The 13,804-nt window shown below is 34.6% G+C and overlaps 1 protein-coding gene across 2 annotated transcripts in view; it reads left to right on the forward strand.

The window, feature by feature from the left end:
- The window catches only part of Ser (protein serrate), a 370,686-nt gene that overhangs the window by 213,563 nt on the left and 143,319 nt on the right, over positions 1-13,804 (forward strand). The window lies entirely within an intron of this gene.

Below are 13,804 nucleotides of genomic sequence, written 5' to 3' on the forward strand. Positions count from 1 at the left end.
CTGAAAACTGCTTGTCGATAATTCTTACAGTTTTATGTCAATGAAAATCAATATTGAAACCGGAAGTAGTAGTGAATTTCTACCACTTCCGGTTTTAGTGGAAATACAGAAGTCGAAGTGTTTTGTTTCCTTCACACCTTGAATCGATTTCTGAGAACCGTTTGACGCAAGATATTATCGTTTCTGGGTTATGACTATTACTGTTGAAACAGGAAGTGGTAAAAATCGACCACTTTCGGTTTAAGTAGGAGGTTTTTGAAGGAGATGGAATCTGTTCCTGGGATGCTGAATCGATTCCCGAAAACCACTTGTCGATAGTTTTTACCGCTTAAACTGTATGAAAATAGCTCTTACCGTTTTTGCTGTGATACCTGTTGACAGATAGACAGACGGACGGACACAGCCGTTCTAAAGGACTTCAATTTCTTATGCATAGCATAGTTTGGAAATCTAAAATTAATCCAGAAGTTTCAGAGGCATCATTGTGATACAATGATAGCTACGTGATATATATAGAGACGTGCAGATGGACGGGGGTCTTACCCAACCCATCCCAGAAAATTCTGAGCAAATGAAAAAAAATACTCCTATAGAAAAATAAATAGCAAATTCCACATTTTAGAAGTTGGAAAAGTCGGATCTCACTGAGGAATGAATTTTTTCTTCTATCATACCACTTTTGTGATGCAATAATCATCAAAGCTGGTAATTGCGCGTCAATTTTTTTTTTTTTTTTTTTTGCGAATCACGTTTTTGGACGTTCAAAATTCTCAGCAATTACATTTTTTTTTTAGTTTCTACCAGGAACGTAGCCAGAGCTCTGATTTGGGTGGGGGGGCATATATACTAAACTAGTAGTATAAATAGCAAACTAGTATTTATATACTAGTTTAAATATTTGGAAGGCAAGTCAAGATTTGGACCCCGTGCTCCCCCTAGCTACATCCTTGGTTTCTACACAACTTTTTTCCGCTGTAGAATTAAATAGTAGCCAGTACCCAAGTGAATTAAATAGCTGCATAAATTGCTTGCTATAGTTCAACATGTAAATAAATTCTAGAGAAAAAAATCATTCAAGTCATAGCCTACGATGCGGGAGCTTGCGAATATGATTCCCGACTGGCGTTTTTACCATGCCTTGAAAGAAAGAAAGGGAAACAGATACCCTACTATGGCACCTGAAATGCCCGCGGCTGAGTCAACACTTACAAGTTAGAAACATTTTGGCGGAACAAGACAGGAAAACCAATCCGGCAGGAGGGGGAGTAGAAATGACATGCCAATTCCAATGTGAAAACCCTCTGTGCAGCACAAATGAAAAAAGAAGTCTTATCAGATCCCCTCGTTTGCTTGCTTGCTTCTCAATTCTTGGAATTCTAACCCGAAGCTAGTCAGTCACGTGATGTGCAAAGCAGAGAAATTCTTCGTTCATCTCTTCCCCACCGTACCGTTTACGAGATAGGATGTACTCATAACTGATAGATGACACTTATTATTATTATTATTATTATTATTATTCAAACTAATGAAATAAGGAACTTCACACTTACCCGTCCGATTTTCAGATTTTTTACCTCAAATCGTTAGTTTAGGTTAGTTGCTAAAATTATTATTTTCGAAAGAGTTCTTTTATACTAGAAATAATTTAGAGAGAGGAGGGATAGTGTGAAGTTGTCCACCCATGAACAATATCCATATAGTTATACTGCATTATATAACTAGTTGCTCATCAGTTTACGCAGTTCTGAAGCTGCCGATCTCAGTTTTGCAAAAGTAAATATTTTATTTGACAAATATGTTTGAGGACCAAGTGGCATGTAATTATAATCGTACTTCTTCTCTTTAATCAACATCATATTCGTATACATCGCTCATTGTCATGATATGTATCATCATAATTAATTCTACATAATCTCTAGTCCATTAACAATAAATTATTATTATATTGTGCTAAAGATCGAACAAAATGACATGCACAAATTTTATACGTACCATGAAATATTTCAGAACGAAAATGATTCTCACATGTGAATATTATTATATTATTTAATCGTCAACACTATTTATATCTTGCTTACTGTCCGATCCTAATTGACAAATATTATACCTACGTAAACCAAGATTTCGAAGATAGAGACCCCCCCTGGTATGGCGTACGGTTCACGGGTATCCTTGCGAGCCACTGTTCTTAGCACTCTAATTTATTGAAATAACTTACAGTACAATGGTACCCTTATTTGGTTCACAGTGAGAGAGTATTAAATGTAATACAATATTCCGTCCCAGTCTAAATAGTGAGTCAATATATTAGATTGTATATAGAAACTGGTAGGTACTGAGAACAAATGCTAAACAACGAAAACAAAACATAATTAAAAACCAGAGACAAAAATAATGTAAATATACATTAAATAATAAGTAAAACGAATATAAAGAGTTATCTACTAACATACTCCAGTAACACGAAGCTTATATATATATATATATATATATATATATATATATATATATATATATATATATATATATATATATATATATATATATATATATATATATATATATATATATATATATATATATACAATCTTACCTTTCATCATGCTGTCTTGAATCTTCAGCGGTTCCTTGTTCTTGATAACATGGAAAAGAATCATCAACAGAAACAACAATTTCAGTTTTGCGACGTTTAGCTGCGGCTCGAGCAGATTTTGAGCGCTTATTTCGTTTTCTGGTTTTTGATAAAGGTCGTTTACGAGCCATTATGTATTTGCAGTATATCAGCTCACGCCTGATTGGTAACATCTTCAACTCGTTAGCTACACTGCGAAATAGGTGATAGTAGGACCTTGTAGTTGTAGAACATCCCGTCGAAAATGCGAGTGGCGCTAGCGTACAGATGTTCCTTTTAAAATGTTAACACTTTGTGCATTTATTCTCGAAATACATAAAGTACGTTGGTAGTACATGATGAAGTATAATATCGAGAGGAAGAAGACATTTCAGTGTTTAGAACGATATATAAATGTTGAAGATCGCTGGCCTCTTTCGACAAATATAAGTGATCAAAAAACGGATTTGCGCTGTGGTGTGCAGTTTAGTTGCATTTTTTCATTCCAATATCTAGTTCTTAAGATAATTGAAAACAAATCAAGCTTCAAGAAAAATTTAATACCATTTCATTCTAATCAATAATAATCAGGGAATAACATATTCAAGTTTTGGAACGAAATTTTTATTAATTATTGCTCTAAATTGGAACAAATTTTAATTAATTATTAATTAATTATATAAGCGCATATTGATTATATCAACATAAAATTAATCATTACTACTTTTAAATATATTGCTATAATGTTATATACTCAGATCATTTCGATAAATTGCGTTTTTTAGTAATTCTGAGTAGAGTGCCAACGCCCTTAAAAAAAAAAGAAAGAAAGAAAGAAAGAAAAAAGTTTCATTACTAGCGATTACAATGTGATAACTTCTTGACGTGAAGATATGAAGAACGAACGAAACAATCTATAATATATGTTTTTTTTCTTTCTTTCTGAAAAATCAATTATTATAACATTAAAAGTGTGATCAAGCTTATGGCATTAACTTATTTGGGGTTACTCTTTAAAATGATACATAACGATTATTCACGAAGTTTAGATATAAAATGAAAGGAAATATTTGCACATATACAACAGGAAGATATTGAAAAACTAACGTAACAAGAATTTTAGAAATGATCAAAAAAAAAAAAATGGTATGAAAAGATTGCGATCTTGGCCAAGAATTTTAGGAATTATCAAAAAAAAATACATCAAAAGATTGCAAAAGATTAAAAAATACATCTTTACCAATAATTAGTTTTTGGATCAGGATTCACAAAATTTTTGAATGGACCGAAATCAAATTTACGTATTTTCTACGGAATAAGCACATCATACTGAGTTAAGTGATAGTTTGAGTTTGGTTACACTACATGTAGTTCTCCAAATACAAGGCGTACAAGAAAAGTTTTGATTGAAATACATTGGATTTTTTATGCCTTTTTGGATTAGGGGCCACAAAATTTTTGAGCGGACCCGAAATCGAGTTTTTGTATATTTTACGGAATAAGCACATCATACTGAGTGCTGTGATAGTTTGGGTTTGGCTACACTATATGTAGTTCTCCAGATATAAGTCGTACAAGAATATTTTTGCCTTGTATCTTTTGATCCAAAAATGATTTTGAATAAAATGTTGTATGGATAAAATATTATTAGATACTCTATATCTTTAGAACTTTCAAGAGATTTATTATTATTATTATTATTATTATTATTATTATTATTATTATTATTATTATTATTATTATTATTATTATTATTATTAATCCATTTTTGAGTTTTGTGTCCTTCATTCTTTCCTTTAGGAGAGCGGTGGCCAACGAGTCATCCGCAATCTACTAGGCGATCGCGAAGTCGTGAGAAATAGCCCGCGATGGTCTGTCAGACTGTATTGATTCCTGTTATTATTTTATGTTTCCATCTAGCGGGCCATTGAACAGAAAAGTAGACTTCCAGAGATTTCTGAAGCGAAAAGTAGCCCTCAAACCGGAAAAATGTTGGCCACCCCTGCTTTAAACTAATGGAGAAGATGAAGAATGAATTATGATATTGAAACGAATTGGAAAGGACATTCAGGCATACTTTCGGAGGAGAGAAAGGGTTTGCCTCGAGTTGAACATCAGCCTATTCTCCCTGAGTTATGATGCTGTAATTACAATTACGTGTTTCTCTTGTGTAGAGCAGAGCCTTTAATGAATAGTATCTCAATCTAGCTTCTTCATTTTTGATCCTGCTTCCACCCTGGACATTTAAAAAAAAAAAAAAAAAAAAGCCTGTTATAATAACTTAAGCGGGATCCAAATCCTCGATACACAAATTATTTATTTATTTGTCATCAACACAACAGGCATAAGCCCAATTATAATGTTGATGTATTACAAAATAAATTTACAATAGTTTTCTTAAACATATAGTTCATATTACAGATACCGATTTCTTTGTGTACGACTAACATATTTTGTTATAAAAAGAACTTATTCTCCAGATTCGTGACTTCAGTAATATGTTAGTCCTTGCTCTTTTGCAATAGAACAGGCCAGAGTTTTTAGTGTCGGGACATGAAAATTTAGTGTCGAATCAAATCCGTACAATTAAACTCGTTTTGTACTATTTTATGGAGAAAAATGTAGTTCAGAAGTTGTGTATTAATGGTAGTCATTTTCTTAATATAGATAGATTCCAATTCTCTTGTATGCCAAGTATTTGACACTTTATTAGTGTGCTAATATTGTTAAACTTTCTTTTCCAGTTCTAATTATGAACCCTAACATCTTGAGAGATTGATTAACTATGTTCATTATATGGTTATTAAATGCTAGTTTCCTACCAAATGTAAATCCAAGATCTTGCGAACCCCAGCCTAACGATTTGACCAGTAAGCACGAAATCTTTAGAGGAATTCACTACTTTGTAGTTTTAATGGTAGTAACGATTAACCATTATTTACTACAGTGTGTACTATAGATCTAGGTATGCAATGCGGTATATACGGCACATACCACCTAATATTTTTATAGTTCAGCATATGCTCACCTTAAATTTACTAAAGAACGTGTGAATAGGGGTGTGGGATACGCTGTATTTTTGGAAACGGTCTAGTATATACACACTAAAAATTGTAGCATTACATTACTGCATAGGTTTCATGTTACGCATTGCTGAATTTAACAATGTCACGACAAAACTTTTATTTGTTATTCCATGTAATTTTCTACAGTGTACTAACTATACCACAAGAATACTATAGTTCTTATATTGTTTCGGTTGTTATTAACCTTTGCGTTATTTCATGAATATCACTAATTGCTACTCTAACGTTATACATACAAGTTGCTACAATTTAACAAAGGGAATAGTGAACCATCAGTGTCTGTATATGGATCTGGTAGTTTGTTCAATATCCAGTAATATCACAGGGCGTTTCTCCTAAACACAATAAAAATGTTTTACATTTTCAAAGATCTATGGAGCATATATCTTTCTTATCGTGTACTTCTCATTGCTCGATTTTCTGCGTTTATTGGCGGCGGGAGAGATCGGTTGCGCCCACCTGGTATACAAGCCTTATTTGCTTGCTACTAAAAGAGAAGTTCCCACGCTCTAGAGGTGCCCTGTTTGCTAAGAAAACCACCATTTTTTGATTTGCATTGCCTTCACATCTGAAATTAAAAGGTGCTGGGTTTAGTAGCGAAGGCGGGGCAGGCCAGAAGAAAAAGAAAAAGCTTATATAGCTTGGTTTAGTATATATAGCCAGCCCCGCCACTATCTTATTATAGCCTTCGTAAGAACAGCGGGATACGAGGAAACTGTCCATTACGTTTGTAAGAAAACCTCGAATTAGGGCGATCAAACTACCCAAGTAGCTTTCTCCACTCCTCCTATAGACTTCTTGGTTTTTGCTTCCTCTTGCGCCCGAACCCCCCTCTCCGAAAGCCGCCATTTTTTCTTTCCTTTTACCGTGGATTCATTCCTTTTAGAGGTGGGTACGTAATTTCTTTTTATTATGGTCGTTATTATTATTGTTGTTGTCGTTATGGTATTAGTATTCGTGGATACGGTGATTACCGATAGACCTAGTTCTACTATGTATAAGAAAGAAAGAAAAAAAAATCGTGCCGCGAGGTCAAAGGTTGTTTGACCATAAGAAATTATGTTTTCTTCTTTCCTTTATTTATTTACGCGTCAATTGCTTTCTGGATCCTACGATTGAATCACTTGTTCGTTATTTTCCGGTGGTCGTTCTTCATTAGATGTATTGTTTGGGAGGAGAGGTTGATTCAAGGAAATAGTTGCTGGGTTACAATGATTTACTCTTACGGAATCTTATTATTAATCTACTATAATGAATATATATATATATATTACAGAGAAACGGCTTACTAATTGCACAATTTCTTGATCTTTTGTGCACCAATTGCGCGAGAAGGTTGTAATTATGTTTTCAAATAGATAATTGAAAAAATTACGCTACGCTCCTTTGCAGAATGTTACTTAAAAACAGAATGTTATTAAACGAAAGGTCATGAATATTTTTTAAAAAAATCGAATTTGAGAAGCTATACTTGCTAGATATCTGCGAAGAATAATGATTTACCAATATTCAAAGTAATTTTATAGTAATTTTACCCGTTTCATTACTAAAGATTACCAACATCCAGTGTTTAGTGATAAATTTAATGAATTTCTGCAAATGTAAAACAATTTTTATGTTGTGAGAAAATTCCTGATTCTTCAGCATGACTATCACAAAGGCGAGCAATCTTGCTGCAGGGAGGGACTGGCAAAATCATTCAGCCAAACATTTATTTGTTTATTTATTTATGAACAAACATCAGCCTTTTCATTTTGAGGCAAATGAATGAATACGTTTCTAAGTTATCTATTGCATATTATTTGTTTGTTACAAGTTATAACTTCTGAGTCACAGACAAAGGATTACTGTTTAAAATCAGTTGCTTTTCAGCCAACTAATTCCCTTTTGATTTGCAGTAGCTGAGCCTTCCTCCTCATTTTTTTTCATGTCCGCTCTTATGATCTTGCGTAATTCATTAACTTTATCACCAAACACTGGATGTTGAAAGTAATGAAATGCAGAATTAATGATCGATACTGTAAAATTAATGATCGATAAACTCACAAACTGCACCAGATTCAAGCAGTGGTGGATCTAGCCCGGAGCCGGGGGGCCTAGACCCCCCAGTTTTTTGAGTGACAAAAATAATTGAAGCTAGTATGTATATTTTTAAAGTTTATAGTAAACTCATGATCTTACCTACCATAGTCTGGGTTCTGGCTGCCCCCCCAGTTTTTACCTTCTGATCCGCCACTGGATTCAAGCCTTGTTAATAGTAGGTCATATCTTTCATATCCTCGGTGTTGTATAAAGATACAAAATAGAAAAAAAAACTCAATATTCAAAATTGTGTTTATTTAGAGCAAAATGTGAACAATTACGAAAAACATTGGAAAAGACAGGAAAACCACCTTGAATATATAAATTCTCACATTTAGAAACTTATACACGTATATAACTACAATAGTTAAAACATCTTCAACCAAATAAATGCTTTTCTTACCATGTATTCGTATACCTGTTTGTTCGTAGGAGGTCTCCATATATTTTTTCTCATAATGCTTTGAATGGCCCATCTCGAGAGCTTGATACAGGAAGTCACGTGCGGGTCCTTTTTTTCTTTTCTTTAGTACTTACTGGGTGTGGTGGATTTGGGATGACAGATGAGAACCAGATAAAATGTTCTCTTTGGACGATGGGAGCCGGCTTTTGCTTTAAACAGAGTGTTGACAACAGTTGTCCTGTTTTGTTAACTCGTTTAAAAAGCTGGTTCTTCATTGAGTGTAGAATCACGCTAACGATTTAGCAATTTACCACCAACAGAAGAAGCTGTCTCTTATTTATTACAAAACATTCAACAGATGCACATAAACATTGTACTAAATTTCAAAAATGTTATAAAAGAATTAGAACGGATTATATTGAACTTGTTTATAAGCAAAAATGGAGGCCCTCAACACTACTCTGCATCCAGCTTTTCAGGCTGAAATTTGGTTTTGCTTTAATCTAAAATTTTAGTTTTTTTTCTGATCCTACTGATAAATTTTGGAGGAAATTTTGTGGGAAAAAGGCAAGGGCGTCGATCCTGGGGAGCCGAGGGGGGCCCCAGGACCCCAAAGCTCATGTGGGTCCCCGCATTGTATTTATGAATATACAATGTTCGGCAATTTGTCTTAAAATCTTCATATATATGCCTTCTGCATCTGAATGGCCCCTCCCCCCAAATTTACAGAGAAATCGACGCCCTTGGAAAAAGGTAAATTTGGAGGGATAGAAAATTTCTATCCCTCCAAAGAATCTAATAGGCACAACCCAGAAATATTAGTTTCAATAAAGTGAATATACGGTACTCTGGTCAGAAGTGTTAATTAAAAGTTTCTATATGCGCACCTTGTGCTCCCCAACCTTTTCTGATTAACAACACTCTTTAGCTACTGAACCCCCACGCTATTGCAACACATTCGTGTTAGTTTAGATTAAGTCAGATTTGAATATCAGCTCAAAATTGATATTAATTTATTATTAAAGAGTTGGTTGTAATAATAATAATAATAATAATAATAATAATAATAATAATAATAATAATAATAATAATAGAAGAACACAGTAGTCTAATTGTCAGAGCATTGAACTCATGTCCGCGTGGTTTCGGGTTCGATTCCCGGCCGGTGCTTCCCAATTTTCGCCGTCCACCCAGCATCGTGAGGCAAACTGGGGAATCACGTGAAAACCAGACGTGACAACCACTAGGTCTAGAAAGCTCTTGATGCGTCTCTTAGGAATAGGGCGTTGCTCGCCGCTAGGCTGGACGTAGTTCAACTGGTCGCTAGTAGATGGCGCTGGAGTAGGTTTAGGTTCACAAATGGACAGTTGCGCCAAGTGCTTTAGTTTTTAATAATAATAATAATAATAATAATAATAATAATAATAATAATAATAATAATAATAATATAGACTTTATACATTCTGGATAGCACAAAATGTATTTCTAAATTCTAAAATTTGACGACACACTCCATAGAGTAGATTCGCTTAAGAAAATCTGCTGTAGTCTTTGATAAACTTTTTTCTTTTTAATTTATCACGTCACCATTATGTAAATTTCACTATTATAATCGTACTATATATCAATGAACTTTGGCCCGTTGGTAATAATAATTCCTTATAATAAGGATAGTGAACACTTCGTTTCGTGTCCTTTTTAAATATTTCAAATAAAATAAAATGTTCTCAGAGATTTCTCCCTCTCCACTCAGAGGAGAAGTGCGTGAGAATTACTTTGTCAGCGTTTTGAATGAGATAAATATGTGAAAAGTTTTCTGGTATGAAGACGATGTTATAATATATAGAATAGAATTTTAAAAAAAAGAAAAGAAGAAGAAGAAGAATCATTTTAATAATTTGATGTTGCACCATTCGTGATGTAACAGGAAACAGATCCTCATTTAACTTCTTTACAACCATATTTCCCCCACTTGTTTTATCATTTATTTTTAGTTTCCCCCAAGAATGTAATAAACGTCACAGAGTTATCGCAATATCCTTCAACAACTCAATTTCCACGAGATTTTTATTTTCATGAGACATCCGTTCAAATATTTTTTCTTTCTTTCCAACCTGATAGACGTATGAACGATGTTTTCTCACGTACAAATTGTATTCTTGTTTGGTGTTATCGTCGCGTTCATGAGTACCAATTATTATTATAACTTTGTCTGCTCGGGACAAAAGGAACATGAACTTCAGAAAGTTCTGATGCAATAAATATGTACGTATTGTAGATACAGTCTGTTATGAGCCAGTATAATGTATGAGACTACTGAGGATGGACTAAAATATTCTTCCAAGTGAGATGCGATAATATTCTGGCAGTGATAGAGCAGATAATGAAATAAAGTATGCTAAAATCTAGTATTTTAAGCGTATACTCATTATACACGCACGTACAAAAACTTGCTTTTAAAAGCAAGTAACAGCATCTACAAACATACAAAAAAAAAAAAAAAATAATAATTTAAAAGCAAGTGGCAATATCACAGAGTACACCACATGAAGGAGTTTGGTTTGTCACAGTATACCCAACATGAAAGTTGATGTTCGTTTTTATTTATTTTCTCTTATTCTCCATTCCGCACTTTTTAAAACTATCCCTAAACCATATTTGCCTTCCTGTTTTTCTCCCTCAACTGCACTCAAAACTAACATTACAATTGACGTGCACCCCATTGTACATGTATTCTGTTTCTGCTGCCAACAAACTAGGGAAAAATAGAGTGGTAGTTTCTCGTTGCTTTCCACTCCGCAGTATCCCAGCCGTTAAAGTCACTCTGACCACGCGTGGAACTAATACCCAATACTAATGCCGTACCAATCACTATGATTTCCGCCAACTTGGCTACTGAAGAACTGCTGCCTTCTCCCAGAGCACTCTTCGTCTGGCTACTCCATTTAATCCAATTCGGTAAAGATGACCTTCTGGTAGTGAATTACCTCCGACATAGCTCTAAATTTCACTGTAGCACGCAATCTTCCCCATCCGACATTCAAGTGTCTTCATAATGGTGGTATTGATCTAGGAGGTTTCCACAATTAATACAAAAATATACAATAACGAGTTGAAGTCGTTCACATTGGAACACCCTATATGAGGGGACAGAAAAATAATTCCCTATATAAATAAATGAGTTAGAAACAAACATGACACGAGTGCTCAAACACTTACGATAACATAATAGTGTAACAAACAGTATTTGAAGTTGTAACAATGATTTTTAGATTTTGTTACTAATGGGAGCATGTTAATAATTCATACACTGATTCTCTGACGGGGTTTGTGTTTAATAAAAAGATGACGAAGGGGCAGAGACCACACGACACTAAACAAGACCATGCGGTAGTTGTAAGATTGTAAACATAAAGGAACCACGTGTTTTACATCTATTTTTGGTAGATCCATGACTCTAGCAAAAGCAAATGAAGTTGAGAGCAGATGTGTTACAGAGGAAGACAGACTTCAAAACGCTTATGATTCCTCTCGTCTTTAAAATGTCTTACTGAAGAAGAAGAAAAAGGAAAAGTGAAAGAAGATAATGATGACAGACAGTCGAGAAACGAAAAAAAATCCTTTTTTCTCTTTCAAAATGGAATGCGACTCCAGGAAGAAAAATGGAGTTAAAAGAAGTTGTTGATTTTCATGCGTAACATCCAATTTAGTAACAATTAGTACGAACAGCAGGGAGAAAATGGTTTATCTGAGGGAATTGGAAAAAGTTGTTTTCCGTGGTACGTCCTTTATACCACAGAGAGACGTCCGTGCCGAGATATCCACGGAACGTCCCACTTTTTCCATTGACTCTCCCTTGGACATCCTGTAAAAATCTGTTTGCTTATCTCCCCAAAATGGCTTCATGCTGGATTCCTATGCGGATGAACAGGACGGCTTGTGGGTATCCAAATATTGTTCCTTGACATGCACATCTCATTGAAATCCAGAGGAAATCCCGAGAATTTCCATTATCCTTGAAGTTTCCACTGTGACACGCACATCTCATTGAAATCCAAGATGAAACACATGAATATTTCCATTACCCATAAAGTTTCCAATGTGCTGGCACATCCTATTGAAATCAAGAGACGAATCCCATGAGTTAAAATGGGAATCCAAAATTCAAGGTGAATCCCATGACTATTTCCATTATCCTTAAAGTTTCCACTGTGAGAGGCGCATCCAATTGAAATCCAAGGTGAATCCCATGACTATTTCCATTATCCTTAAAATTTCCACTGTGAGGGGCGCATCCCATTGAAATCCAAGGTGAATTCCATGAATATTTCCATTATCCTTAAAGTTTCCACTGTGAGGGGCGCATCCCATTGAAATCCAAGGTGAATTCCATGAATATTTCCATTATCCTTAAAGTTTCCACTGTGAGGGGCGCATCCCATTGAAATCCAATGTGAATCCCATGACTATTTCCATTATCCTTAAAGTTTCTACTGTGACAGGCGCATCCTATTGAAATCCAAAAGAAATTTCGTGAATATTTCTATTATCCTTAAAGTTATACTGTGAGCCTGAATTATACCGTGACTACTATGAGACCTGTGGACGTCTACGGGACGTCTCGTGGACGTGCTGTGCTTTGTAAGATAGTATAATCACAATTAGACAGACACGCACAAAAGTTACATTTACAGTAAACTTAAACTGGAGATTTGAAGTAAATAAATGTTTAAGAACCATTTTGTGAAAATTGCATTAATACATGATGATGATAATATATATTCTTAACCTGAAAGTCAAAGATAAGATAAAATCCTTTGTTCGAATATTGAGCAGTTAAAAATCACAAAAGAGACAAGAGTTGAAGCTGATTCGTCACGAAAAGGTATCTCGTCTCCAAAAAGATACGTGTTTACATTGGAAGAGCTCTATCTTGTCCCGTAACTCGGTACGGAAATTCAATCTCGTCTCGTCTCGTCGTCAACCCTAATTATAAATAGAGAAAAATATAAAATGAAATAGAACTTTTTAGTCTAGTACGCCTTTGGCTAAAGAAAACGGATAATTATATGAAAGTGAGTAATTGTAAAATTAAACATGTAAACTCCACACTGGGAATCGAACTGGGGATCACGTGTACCGAAAACACAAGCACTAGCCACTACCACTAGTTTAACGTTGAGGACTAGGACATGAAGGAGTTTCTTTATATTGAAAGTGCCTGAATGGTATGCAACCAGCATGACTTCAGCTGTAATTGGGTTGCATACTACAAAGGGAAAATTTAGGTCTAATACATGGGAAAACAATTTTTGATTGTCTGTATCTTGCGATCAATTGAATAATTACCTCCAGCAACGAACTCAATTCCTCTATATCTTGGTCAAACTTAATAATAACCCATCAAATAATTCTTGAGATTATGTCTCTCCCGGAAAGAAAGGCAGAGTAAATACAAAAAGGATTTTTGGTAAACCAAACTTTAATCGTTTTTCTGGAAAGTTGATAAATGGCGCTTAGATATGTTAGCTTCATTAAGGCTACAACTACCGTACAAATCTCTGATTGGGTAGTATTTGTTGCGGTCATAAAAAGAGTATTTTTGCTGTTGTATCAGGGGGT

This window comes from Thermobia domestica, chromosome 11, assembly GCF_964235325.1.
Source record: "Thermobia domestica chromosome 11, izTheDome1.hap1.1, whole genome shotgun sequence".
Taxonomy (NCBI): domain Eukaryota; kingdom Metazoa; phylum Arthropoda; class Insecta; order Zygentoma; family Lepismatidae; genus Thermobia; species Thermobia domestica.